We start from the raw sequence: 18,852 nt of genomic DNA on the forward strand, positions 1-18,852 counted from the left end.
AAATTGTTTAAACGTTTTGGGTCTTCATTTCTTATTTTTTACAATCCATTCTTTATTTTTTTCAATTCAAATTTTACAATCCATTCTTTAACCCATATTCTTTTTCTAGATTTTCTTGACTGTTGCGTAAAATTGCAACAAGAAGAGCAGTGGCTGCAGCTCTCTTTTTTCGGCGCGACATTTTTCTACTAAACAATATACTTGTGCAATATACACCATACCGTGTGTACGTGCATGCAATTTCTTGCTCAAAGCATATGCTTAGAAAGTACGTGTTGCAAGAAAATGCTTTAAAATTTGCTTAAATGTAAACACTATCGCAAGTTCTATCGCAATTTTCTATCCCGTGTAAACTACGCTTTAGTCAAACCTACAGCAATTTCAAATAAAAAAATAATGATATTTAAGATAATTACAAAAAACCTAATTTTAAAAAGTTTTAACATCCTGTAACTCTAAAACTATGAATTTCCATACCCATGTTTATAGGAACTCTTTTTCATATTTTTTGATGAGGAATCAATGAGTACTTATTCAAAACATTCGCAAGTTAATAATATTACATTTTTTTAAAGGTTGCTATTAGACTTGGATCAAGGTAAATTAATAAAATTGCGTTATCTCATCGAGGAGGCCAAATTCGACAAAATATAAAGAGACAACTTTTAATAAGCATTAAACTGCTTACACTATTTCGCTAAATAGAGAAAAAAAAGTCAGTGGCGTACATGCTTTTTTTTAGAAAAATATTCCATTGATAGCCCATATGCACGTCCCTGGTGAATATGTCGACAATTTTTTAGCTTTAAAATATGCCGCATTTATGGTAACTTTTACCCTTTTAACACCCTGTAGCGATTTTAAAATCGCAGTCACAACCTGCGATTGGCTCTCATAGGAATTTGCGACTACGATTTCTTCTATTTGTCAGTTTCAATTTAAGCAACCAATATTACTATAGTTGCGACACAAAAATTATACCCGACCGGTATTTCTGGCCTTAAGTGTCAATTTTTGTGTATTCAAATTGTTCTAAAAGGGGATGTTTTGTGATTTAACGTTACAATTTGTTTATCGAATGCGCATTTAATTGTTAGGTGAGTTTTTTAAGATAGTTTAATTTTGGTGCAGTTTGGTTGCGCAAATTTATCTGAGAGTCTATAATCGACCTATTAGGGCACAATTGGTTTTATGCGCCTCCATAGCTTGATGTGATAAAAAACATTTTTTGGAAGTCAAATTGGGAAAAAAATGTTTTTTCTTCAAAAAGTAAGCGCGGTGGCGATTTTTACAAGAGACGAAAAATGTAGTAAATACTACAACGACAATTTTACGAACAAAAGTCGGTTGTCGGTTAATTTGGATTTATACTAAAATTTAGGTAGGGGGGGGGGGAGGTAGTTTTCACCTTTTTTGTACTTTTTCTTGATTTTTGTGAAAGTCAAATGTTAAGGCACTTAGTAACACATAGACACCCAAAATCTCATTGAAATCGGAATGTGTTTATTTTTTTAAAGTTTGATTTCTTCTAACGGACAAACGAAGCACTTTTGTATAGAGGGAAATTGTGTTCAATAAACTTATTTTAATTCCAAAAATACGTAGTAGTTCTATGTCCATGGAATATTGAGACATCCTGTATATTGGATAACTTTCTAAAAAAATAAAACTAGTTTATACATTTTAATACGCGTTTTTTTATTGCAATTTTTTATTTTATTTAATAATTAAATTAGAAAAAATTCAGATTAAACCCAATCATTTCTCATCTGATTTTTTTAATTTAAATATTGTCAGAATATTAATCATATATAATTTTTTTTTTGCTTTGACGCTAGTGATAACAGCCGATAAATATTCATATTTTTTAAATTTATTGCCAACCAAACGAGTATAATCAGAATAGCCGACTATTCCAATTATTGTTAATAGCTCTGTACATATCGTCATAATTACTGTGCATACCCTGCTGGCAAGCAAAACCTTGGGTCGGCGTTTATATGTATAGTAGTGAATCGCTATGGCAATCTAGTAAGTCGGAGAGAGCAAAAATACGAAGTATTTGTTACATAACCACTTAATCTGACTCTAGATTCCATGCGCTTGGGAAAATACTTGCCTTCTGTCTTTATTCAGTACGTCTTATTTTGCTAAGCGTGTTGACCGTACTCTTCGTACACACGAAAATCGGCACCCAAGACCAGAAATGCCAGCCCTAGTATAGTAAAAACCAAAATACATTTTGACTCAGCCTGCCTCCATTATTTTATTTTTAATATGTGTGGTATATCGGTAATATTATGTCGGTTGCTTTCTATCTACAGCCTAAGCGACTAAACGTTCTCCAACCCAATAGATAAATATTTTGAGAGAGTCATACAAACAAGTCAAGTTATAATATACAGTTACTAACAAAGTTAAAAATGTTGAAAAAAAGGTTAAAAACATTATTACAATTATTCGATCACAGATACGCTGTGGTAAAGGTGAGTTGAGCATTAAAATAACTATATTACAATTACAAAGGACAGTAATGTGTGCCTTTATTTTTATTTCTATTTATGATAAATTACAGATTATAATTTATGACCAAGGAATTATTCTATAGTCTGTAAGCCATTATCTTAATACGCCGAAATACAAAAAAAACAAGTTAGCCATGTTAAAAAAATCTGCGTGGTCATTGCAAAATAAAAGTTGAACGACACGGGGTGAATGTAATTTAGCGAATTCTAATATTCCAAAAAAAATGAGACAAAGAAATCACAAAGTCGCGTGACGAACACGCTCCACATTGTTGACGTTTCTTAGAAATAATTACAAAGTCATCGCAGAAAATAAGCGACCCCCAATTCTCTAATCGATATGGGGAGAGGTGGTGGCAGTTGGCCATAAAGCATTGCGTGCGGCTTCTTGGGGGGTCATTACCAAATAAATGACCGCTTATTGTTATCGATTTGTAGTGTCGCTTTTTTCGATAAAAGTGTTATGATTATTTTTGCCTGTTTAATTTATTAAAAACATCGACAAGAAAAATATAGAATTACATATTCTGATATATTTTAAGATATCACATTCGACGTGATTTTGTGTGACGGTTTGTAATTGCGAGCAGTTCGGCAACGCCGCACCTATACATACAGGGTGAGTTTTATACGATGTTCTCTATGGGTATCTCGGAAACTACTGGAAATAGAGAGTCGGTGAAATGGGAAAAGAATTGCAGTTTTGTGGGGTCATAAATATGCGCCTTTCAGATTTTTAAAAAAGTCCATGGCCAACTAGATATTAAAAAAAAAAAATTTCGGCTATTTTAAAAATTGTCCCTAATTCCATTATAATCTATCTTAGACAAGTATTCGGATAAAAGTGGTAGATAATCACATCCTTAATGATATTGTATTCTCCGTTTTTTTCTAAAGCCTGTCATTTTTGACATATGATACAAACAACTTTTTTTAAATGGAAACCATAGTTGGCCATTACTTCATAAAAAGCGCCATTTTTTAAGTTTTCAGTGGTATAAGCTATGATATGTTTTTTTCGAAAAATTACTGAGTTATCGCCAATTCTTATAATTTTTAAACAATTTCACTTAGTTAATGGAAACAAGTTCAACCATCGCGTCGCTGCTCGCAGAGATGTCACATCCAAACTTTGTAAATTAAAATAAACAAAAATTGTAAATTAGAATATTTGAAATGAAGAAAGAAAAAAGGTGTGTAGGATTATTGGTTCAACTTTTCTGGGCCATACATTTACGAGGATGCGTTGACCGGTGAACGTTACTTACGCTTTTTATATGTTTTTTTTAAACGGAAACCATAGTTGGCCATGACTTCGTAAAACACGCAATTTTTTGACCTTTTCAGCGATATAAGCTATAATATGTTTTTTTTTCGACAAATTACCGAGTTTTAGCCAATTCTTATCTTTCTTGACTAATTTCACTTAGTTGAATGCATGGTATGGTATTCTTATTTTGTTATGACTCATAACGTATAAAAAGACAGAAAATTTTATTAAAAGGTACTTTACAATTTACATTACACAAACTAAAACTTAAAAAAAATAATATCACTACATACACTTTAAGTTATTTTAGAAAATTTGAACATTTTCCGCCATTTTGAGAACATGATTGCATCTTTTTAAAACTGAATTACTAGCTTTTCTAATAAACTAAAAACGGGTCGAGTTTATTAAAATTCTCCCGTACCGCCTCTTCCAGTGCCTTTCTTAATTCGAAAACCGTTCCCTAAAAAGCGTAAGTAACGTTCACCGGTCAACGTATTCTCGAAAAAGTATGGCCAAGAAAAGTTGAACCAATAATCCTACACGGTTTTCTTCATTTGAAAAATTTATATTTACAATCTTTGTTTATTTTAATTTACATAGTTTGGATGTGACAGTTTGATATTTCTGAGAGCCACGACTATTAAATTTAAATTGTTTCTATGGCTAACTCAGTAAAATTGTGTTTAAAAATTATAATAATTGGCTATAACTAAGCAATTTCTCAAAAAAAACACATATAATGCTTATATCGCTGAAAATCTTAAAAAATTGAGCCTTTTTTGAAGTCAACTATGTTAAACCATTTAAAAAAGTATATGTTTGTGTCATATGTCAAAAATGACAGGTTTTAGAAAAAAAACGGAAAAACAATGTCATTAGGAATGTGATTATCTACAATTTTTATTTGAAAACTTTTTGTCTAAAATAGATTATTATGGAATTAGGGACAATTTTTAAAATAGCCGAAATTTGTGATTTTCGAAATATGTAGTAAGCCATAAACTTTTTCAAAAATCTGAAAGGCGCTTATTTATGACCCACAAAACTGCAATATAATATATTTTTTTAGAAAACACTATGTAAGTAGAATATGCAGTAAACTAGAATTAATTCAAGCCTAATGTAAATCCATCTTCATTTCCAAGGCAACCCTGACGCCGCTTTGTTTATTCTGTGTTATATAACTAACTTCTCCCGCCATCGGATTTATGACGGCAATTGTGATAAAATAATGAAGAAATTAATGCCTTAAGAGTGCAGCAATTATAGAAAACCCAAAGTGAATTTGATTTATTTTAACTTTGGAAACGCTTTAATTTAAGGTACTAAAGGAAAGGTCCCGGCATTTTATCTATAGACCATTCCAGAATGACGTCACTGACAGATCGGCCATATTTGCTGGGAGGCACACAAACTGTCACTAACTAATTCATTTTCACCTTGTCCATATGTAAACACGTTAATCCAAGGTTCAAACAAAGTTAAAACAGTAAAAAATGTCCCATTTTGCTGTGTTATTAATTGTTCAATAAAGCAGAAGTTAATTTAAATGCATTATCTAAAAAGTGCGAAAAGAAGCGTGGGTAAAAGCTTTGAAACGAGGGATCCTGAATGAAAGCCAGATTAAAAAAACGAATTTGTTCGAGACACTCTATAACTGGTGAGTCCACATTTTCAAAAATATTAGTTTAGATAGAATTTAATTAGCCCTAAGTACATTTTGTTTTTTTTTAATAGGAAAGCCAGCTGCTACGTTAGAACATAAGTCTAATCGAAACTAGATACCCAGCCAAAATCTGGGTGAATACTTCCTGTCTCCAACCCTGTAAGTCTTCATCTTCTAGCTTTGAGAGATTCAGAAAAAGAGTTAGAGATGATTCAGAGTTTTGTTATTTAAGTTATATACAAGCGGTATTAAGTTTTTTTTAGGCTGAAGGTGTTGCTATAAACTATGAAAATCGAGTAGTGAATTTTCATAATCCTCCAATCATCAAACAATTTTAATTAAACAATTTAAATCCGAGATAGAAGGCGATAAGCCCAAATACGTGTTGAGGATTTCACTTCTGCAAGACCAGCTGAATAAGTTTAACGATAACAGGGCTGTGTTGAGATAAAATATGTACTAATAAATGTAGGTTTATTTATGTATAATATACGATTTAAAACAAATATGTGTTTATTTTTAATAGTATAAAGTTTACATATTATAAATTTTAAATAATATCTAAAACATCAATCCTTGAGTTAAATCTGGATGGAAGGCCTAAACACTACGCATAAAATTGTTTAATATTATTTTTGTGTCGGTGACGTAGTATTTTCTCAAACAGATAAATACCAGAAGACTTCGTCTTCTGTAATTCGGCCTCATAAAAACACCACTTAATTGGTTGACCGTCTACTGATTCTAGGATAATGAAAATTGTGGATTAAAGAAAATTAAGAATTAAAAAAAACATATCTATAACACTATAAAAGACTAAAAACATAAAGAAATGAATGCAAATGAATGGTTCTCCCAACGAAAATGGATGATCTGTCAAAGTCACGCGTTCTAGAATGGTCTATAGTATCATCTGCAATAGTTATAAAAAGTGAATCATATCACACACTATTATGAAACATTTGATATTTTACCTTCCAAAATGCAAACAATCTATTTGTGTATTTAAGATTTATCGATAGTATTGTTTTATTACTTATTTAACGAATTACGTGTTATACCAAATTTATTCTTATTTTAAAATAGCAGAATTATTACAAGTAAAGCATTGTATTTTTATGATTTAAATAGCTGAACCTGCTAACTTTGTACCGCCTAACAGTCAAGCGAGAGTTCTTTCTCAATTTTAGTGGTACGGATGACCTTTGAATAACAAATTGAGAACAATTAATTTCAGAGTTTTTGTCATTTTTTCTGTATACTTTACAAGAGGAGTACAAATGAGACGCGAGTAGCTTTCATATATAAGTAGACATATTATACGGCAGCATCTAAGAGCATATGATCCAAGTAAATTGGTTGATCCAAGTAAATTGGTTTTTTTATTATTTTATCACAATCGCAGTCATAAATCCGATGGCGGGAGAAGTTAGTTATATAACACAGGATAAACAAAGCGGCTTAGTAACTTTTATACAAAACTAATTACAAAGGTTTAAGTGAGTTATGGACCATAACTTGGTTCCTCAAATTAAAAATAAACCGTTGAACATATCCTAAAATTCTTTGTATTTTAGAAAGTGATGAATATTTTTCTAAAAGTTGTTCAAAAATGTCAAATTGATTAACCGTTATTAAAGCAATTTTTCTTTCTTCCTTATCCGATTTAGAGTATCCGAGTAGTTTGATAAAATCTGGTCCTGTCCACCAAGAAGAGAATTTTACAAAATCTAAAGAAAGAAGGCCTCTGGATCAGCAGCGTTATTTGCCGTAGCGACGTACAACCAAATAGAATTAGGTAATTCTTTTTGAATAAGAGCGATGAGATTGGCGATAAAAGGTTTAAAGCGATGAGGAGATGCGTGAAGCCAATGTAATACAATAAGCGAATCAGTAAAAGTATAAATATTTTTAAAAGTAAGCGTCGCAGCGAGTGACTTTATCACAAAATTTATTAATCGTATGAGCAATAAAGCTGCACATAGTTCTAAGTGAGGAATTGATTGCGTTTTGAGCGGTGCTACCTTTGATTTAGCAGCGAGCAGAATTGTACTTATTCTGTTTTGCGATACAATTCGGACAAAGACACACGCTGCATACGCATGTTGAGATCCATCACAAAAACCACATATATCGACATATTCATACGTTTCCGAAAAAATACAGCGAGGTATGCGTAGGGCGGACAATTCTGACAAATGAGAATTATAATCATTCCATCTTTTTAAAATATGCGCTGGTGGAACGTCATCCCAATCTAAGTTTAAAGTCCATAACTTTTGTATTAATAATTTTTGAAAAAAGCGTTACCCGAGTTAGAAAACCCAGCGGATCATATACACGGGCGATGTCTGACAAAATATTTCTTTTTGTACAGGGTCTCTCTGACGGAGTGACAACATAAGAAAAATTATCTTCGTTTGGATTCCACTGTAATCCAAAAAATTTTAGTGTAGGAATCGGTTCCGAATCAAAAGATACAGACTTAATATGTAGAAAATAACCATAACTTTTTAGGTTATTTTCTATATTATTATTTAGTTAGGATTAAGATATTTTTAGAAAATCAAATATTGCTAAAACTTCACTAGCCCTGCTGATGTAATCGATATTATTTATGGTTCACTGTGTAAATAGTATTTTTTGCCTCAGGGAATAAAGTATGGCGTCAGGCTGACCTTAGGGGTGTGTCAAAGGAGTGGATAGGACGAAATTAAAGAAATGGCACTGTTCCACTGTCTAAAAATAGTTCGGACGTAAATATCTTAGGCACCACCTTGCGAACGACAGAAAGGAACTTTGGGAAATTAATTTTGTGTCTTCGTGCGCTTTTGCTTGGCTAGAAAAAAAGGAATAAATTAATGTTAAGATAGCGCATAAATATATAGTAATTTTTGTATTAGTTCGGAGAATCTAGATTATTTTTTGTGATTTTGCGTGTTTTGCGATGTTTTTATGTATATTATATTTTCTTCTTTTCTAGGTATCTGTCCTCGGTCCTGTCACTAAAATTTTAGTATTATTCAAAATAACAATGACGATATCTATTTAGGATCTGTCTAATAGGTAGATATTAAAAAAAAATAAATCGAGTTTGTTAAACAATATTGGAAGTAGAGCCCAAGTGTCAACTCTGTGTTAAATCGTGGAAACACGATACGCCACCGAAAGCCTCCGTTGTCGTCTGGAGAACTAATTTTGCAATTGACAGGTTGACATGATAAAGACATGATGGCTTAATTTTCATTTCCGTTTCCGGTTATTCAATGGTCTTCAGTTCAAATGTATTTTGTATTTTTTCTTTTCATAAATAAAACCAAAAAATAATTTATTCACACATATTTATTTGAAATATGGAACAACGTGACTAAATAAATATAAAAATATAGAGGATTGTATTGTTTCAATACCAATTAGTCAATTATATGCACTTTTAACGTAAATTAGTTAAGGTATAAGCATGACTTACAGTAATTTGTAAATAAACACACGTATTCGCAGACTTCAAGGACAGAAAACGGACACAGGAACATGAAAACGGGAGCCTTATACAGAAACCTGAAAACAGAAAAACAAATTTTTTTATACTAAAATTAACAATGTAAAAATATCAAGAGTTATAAAATATAAATATACTGTTTAAAAAAAGCGTCCATTATTCCCAAAGAGACCTGGCTTATAAATCAAAAAGAAGCAAAAAGAGACTTTTTAGTCGGATAACATAATCAGATTATCAGTCCGATTTATTGCATTATTGATAATAAATCGCACATACTGGAGATAACTAATGTTGGCTATAGTTAAAAATGATCTTACCTTGCTGTAAATTGTTTCCATTTTCAAAAAAATCGCCGATCAAAGAGATTATAACACCATTTTCTTGCATCTAAAAAATGTAAAAACAGTGTTTATTTACTACCTATTTTTCATATACATGGGATATACCTACTACTGCAGAAACGTCATTTTCTCCAGGATTTTTCATGTAATATATATTTTATATACTTTATTACTTTTATATTTATAAATTTCAGCCGAAATATTAAATTGAACTTTCAAAACGAAATTAAACGGAATGAATTAAAATGGCGTCGAATATTTTCTAATTTGTTTTAGAACAAAGCTGAAGTTGTCTCTGAAACTGAAATCTGTCAATTCTAAACTGTGAAGTTATACAATAGTTGGACAAAAACAATGCTGTCCTTGTCTAGGCGGCCATACTTGTCGTGAGGAGAATGACAGGAATGACACTAACGACTGTTTCCAATTTTCCTATTTCACTGTCACCCCCCTTGTAGAGCCTACTTCTGATAAAATATTTATATACTGTTAGTTTTGACTTGGGATGTTTTAGATACAATTATTTTTTTAATGATCTCTCTCTCTCTCTCTCTCTCTCTCTCTCTCTCTCTCTCCCTCTTAATTGTCTGAATATACCGATTTGGTTATTGAAACTGTGCGGTTTGGATTTTAACGTGTAAGACAGTGATGTAGACAGCTTAATGGAAAATAAAATGTATTAAAAATATTTAAAAATTGGGTCGGCGCATTTCTTCTAGACGGTATTGCCGGATTTTGTATAAAAATTTCAAACCGCACAAGTAGGCGTTTACAAAAAATGTTGCATTCTTTTGCTTTATTTTTCACTATTAGGTAGTTACTCATTTTGCTACAACTGTAATAGATATATTATCTTCATTTCAGTAGTATACATGAAAGTTTTTAAAATAGCTTATATTTTTCTACACACATTTTCCTACAAACATAAAAAACCGGCAACACTGTATGCCGCTTTTGATTTTGTCTCTCTGTCTGTCAATCGGTCATTTATATTATTCTCTGTCACACGCATTAAAATCCAGACCACATAAATTGGATGACCAGCAGGGTATATATTTTTCATGTTAGCACATTTGCTGATTTGCATTTTAGGGTTCACTTACCAATAGATAAGAGTTTAAAATGTTAGTAACTACGAACAGTAATATTAAATAAAAATGTTAAACACTTCACTGTCTAGATGCTTTTAGAGTTCCTACAAAGAATATACCTAGCTAGAAAAAGAATGGACTCTGCCATACTGAAAAATGGTCCTACAGAAGTGGCGCCATCTATTGAGTAGGGCTTGTTTTAAATGGATCGAAGCGCGGGCTTTTTAAATGAGCGTATTTATTGAATTTTGCTCTAAAATAATTAAATTTGATTATTAAATCTTATTTTTTACACAAATTCAACAATACTAATAACAAGTATCGTTGTGATGTGTAAAAAATAAGATTTAACAGTATAATTTATACAATTATTAAACAAAATTATAGCGAAACATGTGTAAATATTATTTATTATTTAAAGTTTTTATTTATATGTCAAATATTTAAACATCGTTTATTATAATAAAACAAGACCAACGTAATATGCCCAAAGTTTTGTAAATGGAGTAAATATATATAGGTACATAAATGATGGCAAAAATAAAAGACTTACATTATATTTTTAGGGCCACAAACAAAAGGAATTGTCTAATAAAAACACATATAACAAATTATAGTTTGAAAAACGTTTTGATATCATTTTTGATAATATTATGACTATGGCGCTATGACAACGACAATATTTTTTGAGAATTTGACAATAGTATGACAATGGCCGCTGGAAACTATGGAAACTACAAAAAAAATCTGATTGAACGCCATCTGGCAATAACTAGTAGCAACTTCTTAACCTAAAAATTAATTGCACTACCACTTAGCGCCCGAGGCTGGAACTATTCTATTTGAAATTTCCGTGGAAACGGTGGAACCGCTTTTGCTATTTCACTTTCCGGCCCCTGAGTTCCTATATGTTTTCCTTTTATCTGAAAACTTTTTGTCTAAAATAGATTATAATGGAATTAAAGACAATTGTTAAAATAGCCGAAATTTGTTTTTTTCAAAATATCTAGTAAGCCATAAACTTTTGCAAAAATCTGAAAGGTGCATGTTTATGACCCCACAAAACTGCAATTCTTTCCCCATTTAACCGACTCTCTATCTCCAGTAGTTTCCGAGATACCCATAGAGAACATCGTAGGAAACTCACCCTGTATATGTGTTATACATAGGTAACTAAAATATAATAACTATAATACTATAAAGTAAACTAATCATATATTTTAATGTTAAATAATACAATACGTGATTTCAGTGTGGTATATGGAATTTTTATCGAAGGTCGTTAAATATTGCAGAAAGAATTACATCTATAAAGATGAAAAACACACTAGCTTTTTCCCGCGACTTCGTCTGCGCACGCCTCCAATTTTGTAAGCATTTCCTTTATGTCTTTTTTTCATGTACATATTTTAAATGATAGTTTTTAGTATTGCTAGTGAGCCTTAGACTATTTAAACTATGTTTCGAAAATTAGTAGTTAGAGCTATTTCATAAGAAAGTTTTGAATTGTCGATTTTCTGTGTATTATACAGGGTGAAATATTACCCTTATAACTTCCCTATGTATACTATACTACCCCTTTATATACCTTTAAAACATCATGCACAGATTTAAAATAGCTTTAATTTGACTTATAAATGATCAAAATATGTTATGAACGTAATGTCGTCTCCAAAATCAGTTATTATTATTATTATTAATTAAACATAGATGCGGCAACTTTATGCAAAAATTCAAATTTTTACGTACCACGGCCGTGAATCACCCTGTATAGAGTGCTTTGTGAAAATAGCTACTATACCGGCAATTTATATACAATTATGTTAGGTAAAAACTATAAAAAACGTTATATTTGTTAACTAATATAAAAATTAATAAGCAAAAACAATAGAATCTTGGAGACAAATTCTAAATATTTTTTTGACTAAACAATTAGTAGGAGAGGCAAAATTTACACTATGTTGAACATCAATTTTTTCGAATTCAGTTCGAACGCAACGCCGATTATGATATATTTGTTACAAATTATAGCTGGATTCTGCACGAATACATCCAACTACATTTAATTAATGTCATTTTAACAGAACGTCAACGGTTTTTGTAGACGTATCTATTTAAAAAAAAAAACTAAAATGTTCTCGAATAGTTGAATTTAAATATTTTAAATAGTTTTTTTCTTTATTTTTGTATTTTTTTGCTTCCGACAACGGAAAGAGATAAACTTTCGGAAACGCAAAAAAAAGGCAAATTTGTTTATCTGTAAACCTAACTGCTGACAAGTAGTTTCCGTTGGATTAAGGCAGGAGTGTTTACAAAAAATAACTATTTTATTTTGTAAATTTTCTAGCAGTGGCGAAATACCCATATAGGATTTTTTTGGAGAGATGAATCCGCCACATAGGTTATAGACATTTTTTACATCCAACTAATTACCATTTTTAACTATTCATTTTTATATACAAGACTGGAAAAGAATTAAGGAATTTTCAGTGCTATTTGTAGAGTGAAAGCAATCTGTAGAGTGAGAAACAAGAAAATTGAAAACAGCGTGTGATATCAAATCTTTAAGATGAAAAAATTGTAAAATACCAATAAATATTTTATAATTATTGTTTTAATAACGCTCCTAATTAATAAACACTACTACGAAAGCAGTTCTCTGCCTCTCTATAATTCTGATAATATTATCAAACGCCCCTCTTGAGAAAGATTCAATTTTTTCAATTATCATTTCTTTTCAAGGTATTTTTCAATATGACAAAGCGGCTTTGGTGATTATTGTGAACTATATATTACTATGACTGGCCATCATATTTGACATTATTTGGAAAATGCTTGGCAGGAGGTTTTGAGGTCCCGAAGCGGTACCTGGTTCATTAAATGAACTTCGCTTGGTTTGTAGAGAAGAATGGGAAAGCATAAAGCAATATGATATATGCAGCCTCAATGACAGTATGAACGGACATATATATATATATAAAGGCAGTAACAGTAAGTATTAGGGTATTTTTTAGATTTTTTTTTCTGTTTGTATACTTGAGTATTACAGATGTTTTCTTTAATATCGTTAGTTCTGTTATCGTTATGAATGTTTATTAAAACCATAGGACTGTATCGTTAGTCTTTAACGTTTTTTTTTTAATTTAGTATAGAGTAGGTATGCAATGCAGCGTAATATGACGTTACGACAATAGTCACCAAACCATCTCGCTATGTTAAAAAATAACATCAAAAAGTAATGATAATTGAAAAAATTGCAAATTGATCGTGATTAGTTTATTTCGCTCTTAAAAATTAGCCAAAGCATATATTGATATAAATCAAAAAACAAAATGCTCAGGAGTCATGGTTCTAATCGCAAAATTATATTTTAGGAAAATTTACACACGAAATTATTGCACAGGGTGTTTTAAAGGTAGGGTAATAAAACAACCCCCAGATTAACCGTGTATAATATGCCAAATACCAAAGTTTATAAAAAACTTAGTTTACGAATTAAAGTTGATATAATTATATACAGTTTGCTAAAAAATCATGAAAATAGGGCTAAAAATAACAAAAATATAATACTTTAAATTTGACTAAAAATTTCTCCGTTGCGGTTTTTTCGCATCTATAAAGTCAAACGAACAGCTGTTTTTGGCAAAGTTCTGATGACGGCTGGAATTGCCGAAACAGGTCACTAATAAAGAATTTTGTGACAGTGGTTTTTTGAGCCAAACCAAGCAAATGTCACCATACCCTAAGTTGTCAACCCACTCTGCAATCTATGATTTTAACATTGTCAAATGTAATTTGTGTGCTTTCTACACTACTACAGTACATCACATGCGGATAGTGTGAATTAGACAAAAGCTCTACCGTATAAAAATACTATTAAAATTACTTGTTCAGTTTCAGTAAATTTAAAAATAGGTGAGTTTTTCTTAAATTATTTAAAATCCGCTTGTTGAAAATTGTTCAAATTCGGCATGTGTATTCACCATACGCAGACCATTAAAAAACTTATTTACAACATCGCTTTAAAATTAACAGGGGAGCCAATATCTGGAAAGTTCAAAGGTTTCAAAAGCAATTTGCTGTATCCAACGACGATACACCAACCGGTATAATAGTAAAAGCGTGTGAAGAATCTCACACTGCTAGCTTGGCTAATACTTTTTCTATTTTTTTCCACTATATTAGTCTGCCTATTGACTAATATGCTAGAACTAAATTCTTTATTATAATATAGTTCTTACAAGGACTAGGGATTTTATCATACCGTGCTGGCATCTGTTACTTTTGGGTCGGCATTTACATGTGTGAAAGTAAATCGCATAGGGACCTTATTAAGTCGGAGTGAGAGAAGAGAGAAATGCGACCGACCGACGCCACGCGCGACGATGTGCTGTTGCGGCGTTGCCGATACGGCTTTCCCTATCAAGTAAACTAAAATCACGATCGCAAACCGCATATTTTTAAAAGACTTTTTTTTCAACAGATAACTAGATAAAATCATTAGACATGTTTCTGAGCATCTGAAATGGAATTATAAGGATATCGTAAGGGTGTCATTTCTTTTATACCGAGAAAACGTCAGTAATTGCGATAATTTAAAAACTCAACTTTTTAACACATAACAGGCCATAACTCAAGAACCACTTTAGATATTGAAACTTTTTTTATTTTCAAGATCGGATATTTTACAATATGTTTACATAAGAAAAACTCTACTGACAGAGGTATTGATTGGGTCGACCGGTCAACTGCGACAAATCTGCTATATCCCCTTCCACGTCTCTTAGCGACGTGCACAGTTTCTCGGTTTATTGTATACGTTTGGCAACGTGTTTACTGTCCTCTCTTTGTTCAGTACATTATAAAAGCCTTGTACTGCTCTTACATACGGAAATCTCGACCCAAGACTAACCTTTGCCAGCCCTTAGTATTTTGCCGTCTACCATAATGACGCAGGTTAATTGACCAAGAGATCTAAGCTAGGATTGTTTGGTCTCCACTGTCTCCAGTTGTGCTAGATTATTTAGTTTACGTCTATAATTAGATGCTATCCAGGGTGTACCGCGAGATAATTAAGGTCAGAATTACTAAAAAAAGAAAATATTTGGAATATATGAGTCTATAAACGCTTCGTAATTGTTATAAGTTGCTCATTCCATAGATTATCTCAAAAACAGTCAAAATTCCTCAAATCGTTTAAAAATAGCAATAAGTCAGATGTATTCTTGAGGAATCAAGCTACAATTCTTAAAAAATATCGAAATTGAGTTCAAGACGAAATTCATATTAAACTTAGTGAGAGTGTAAGACTGAGTTAGGAATTTTACAAGTTTCCCTAATTGTGGCGGTGCTTTTATACAGGTTGTTTAAAAATTGCACGACCAAACTTTATGGAGCGATTTCTCATAGAAAATATGGAAAAAGTATAAACATGAGGCCGGAAATGCATTGTTATAAAGATGCAGTATGATAAATCTTATATTTTAAGTTACTTAATATTTTTTGTAATTATCTTAGATACCATTATTTTTTATTAAATTTGCTTTGGGTAGCACTGAACATGAAAGTTACAAATTGTAATTTGTTATATTTTACGGTATATATTTTTTTTCTTTTAATCAATATATTTTAGAAAACAAAAATAAATTAATTATAAATATATAAACAGTTATTATTTACATAAACAAAACTCACCTTCTTAACAGTACTTACGGGACATAAAGGGCTATTACTACCGCTTTCCCGTTCAAAATGTTCTAATAAAGTTGCAATGAGTTTTTTACTGTTATTAAGCTATCTTGTACACTTCGCACTAAAATAGGTTCTAAAAAGAACAATGTTCGTCTGCAAAGTCTGCTAGTAAACATTTTTAAGCTTAAAATATTATAACACTCTTTAATTTAGCCAAAAACTCGTAATGCAAAGCTAAATTGTCAAAACGAATGACAATGTCAGGAAATAAATAAATAAATGCGGCAACTTGATATTTTTTACAGCAGAGCTACCACCTGAATCTCCAGCGCGAAATTTAAATTCCAGCTGGCAGCGTCGAATATGTCCATGGTTGGCAACAATTAATTTAAAAATCGCGCCCTCGATTACGTAGATTTTTTAAAGCTTAATTGGTATGAAATATAGGAACATTTTCCATATTTTTTTGATGAGGAACCACCACCTCAAATTTTATCGTGAATTTTTCCAAATGAACTAACTATAAAGAAAATTATCTAAACTCACCAGTAAGCACTTTTTTCTGCACTCGTTTTATTTACAGTGTATATTAGTGCCCGATGCAGGTACTATATTGGTGCTGTTAGACTTTCAACGGTGCAATCGAAAAACAAAAACATAAACAAACAGAAAAGAAAGATCAAAAAGCGTTCTGTTTTAATTACTGTGTCATGATGGACGCAGAGATCTTTATCACCTGCCGTCTTCGCTGCTGTCGTCGACTTCCTCGTGGCACTCGTGGCAGGACCGGTACGATATCGCCGTTGCGTTGCCGACTGCCGGCGCCGGGCTCGTTGTGGTTGATATCGCGAAACCGTCAGTCCGTCACACCTGGGGCACTTCTTCTTCCGAGCGATATCGTCGGCGGCTTTAGGGCCTTCCTCCTGCTCTAGCTTCAGGTAGCGCTTGCGTTGGGTGGCTCTATCGTCGCGCCGCCGAGCCTGGACACTGAAAATTAGAGAAAACAGGTGGTTGAGCGCGGCCTTGGCTCATGTTCAAGGAGGGTTGGAGATATAATTGGATTAGTTGACTTTGGCAGGGTATTAGCCTGATTTATTTCTGTAGTTGCCCTTCTATAGTATTTTGGAATAAGGAATTAATCACAATTGTGAGGAATGAAGGTTTGAATGAAAGAACCGATAGCCTCTACAGTCTGACAAATGGATCTGAAACAACGATGGTAACGGTAAGGGGAACGCACTTTCCTACAAACATTACTGATTTCATTCATAAAATATTCAGAAGTGCGCGGTCTTTTATGAAAATATATGAAGGGTTCGGGGAAAAAGCAGGTAAGAATTTTTTTTTGCGATACAAGGTTGGGCAATAGTGCGTCGGGCATCTGTGCTCGTAGAAAAAAAAATGGAAATTTTGATTAAGTGTAAACCTAAAGTATTTTTTGATGAGGAATCAATAAGTACTTTTTTAAAACTTACGCAAGTTAATGATATTATTTTTTTATAGATTGCTATCAGACTTGAATCAAGGCAAATTAATAAAATTGCATTTGTGTCATCAAGGAGGCCAAAATCGACAAAATATCAAGAGACAACTTTTAATCGGAATTAAACTGCTTACACTATTTCGCTAACAACAGGAAAAAAAAGTCAGTAGCGTACATGCTTTTTTTAGAAAAAATATTCCAGTGATAACGCATATGCACGTCACTGGTGAATATTTCAACACTTTTTAACTTTAAAATATGTCACATTTATAGTAACTTTTAAAAGTACTTAAAATGAAATGAAAAATGTAATGAATAATGAAAATTATAATAAATCGAAAAAATATTAAGACTTTAACACCCTGTAGCTACGAAACAAAGCAGAATCGGACCTATATTGATATGAAAAATAAATATTTTACGCGAGAAATCTCCCTACGAGAGATGGCACATGTTTTTTGAACCACCCTGTAGATTGGCACTCTCAATTAGAACATGTTAAATTTTTTTTTAGAATAGTAGGTATCACAAACTAATTTAGATTATTTTTTATTAATTATTTTTGTATAAGTTGTATTCTTTTTGTTCGGTTTTTTATTTTTATATCTGGTTTTGTATTTTTATATCTAAGTTATTTGTTGTTATCAAATTATAGGTACTTTTTATTTCGTGGTCATTTTTTTTCTTTATTGGACCCCCCCCCTCCCAAAGCAAAAACGTAAATACGCCACTGATAGGAAAACCGCCTGAGCATGGCTGCCGCGTGGCAACGGAACATGCGAGAATCTCCACCAATTAGGTTAGTTGAATCCGGGATCCTATCTGTGATCCTATGATGAATTTTCTCAGCGTTGCTGGCTTACACAAAGCGTTTGGGGGCAGGGACCCCTTCTTTTATTTACGTAAAAAGGCCTCTTGGTAAAAATCGCTCGGAGCCACCGTTCTCAAGATATTTGGAATGTAAATTATCAATACTTGTCATTATTGACAAAAATAAATATGTTTACTAGATATTTGACTGAAATGGTAGCTATGGGAACTTTTTATTTTTTAAATTAATCTATCTTTTTTTAGAAAAAATTATGATAAAACAATTTGTTTTGAACCTTTTGGTGCAAACATATTTCAAATTTATGATTTTAGTTTATCTAGTGTCAACATGCTTAATTAATGTCAATGATGATATATTCATTATATGTATTCATTATTTCGATTCCAAATATCTCGAGAACCTTTAGTCGTAGCGATTTCTACGAAGAGATCCTTTTTATGTGAAAAACAAC

At 31.9% G+C, this 18,852-nt stretch overlaps 1 protein-coding gene across 1 annotated transcript in view; it reads right to left on the minus strand.

Annotated features, from left to right (window-relative positions):
- LOC115883825 (phosphatidylcholine:ceramide cholinephosphotransferase 2-like) overlaps window positions 1-16,946 on the minus strand; it is a 191,450-nt gene extending 174,504 nt beyond the window's left edge. The window contains exon 1 of the mRNA XM_030902233.1: window positions 16,823-16,946. The gene's annotated coding sequence lies outside the window, so the exon portion shown is untranslated. The remainder of the gene's footprint in view (window positions 1-16,822) is intronic.
- Window positions 16,947-18,852: the final 1,906 nt, after the last annotated feature.

This window comes from Sitophilus oryzae, unplaced genomic scaffold (genome assembly GCF_002938485.1).
Source record: "Sitophilus oryzae breed Bouriz unplaced genomic scaffold, Soryzae_2.0 scaffold_111_pilon_pilon, whole genome shotgun sequence".
Taxonomy (NCBI): domain Eukaryota; kingdom Metazoa; phylum Arthropoda; class Insecta; order Coleoptera; family Curculionidae; genus Sitophilus; species Sitophilus oryzae.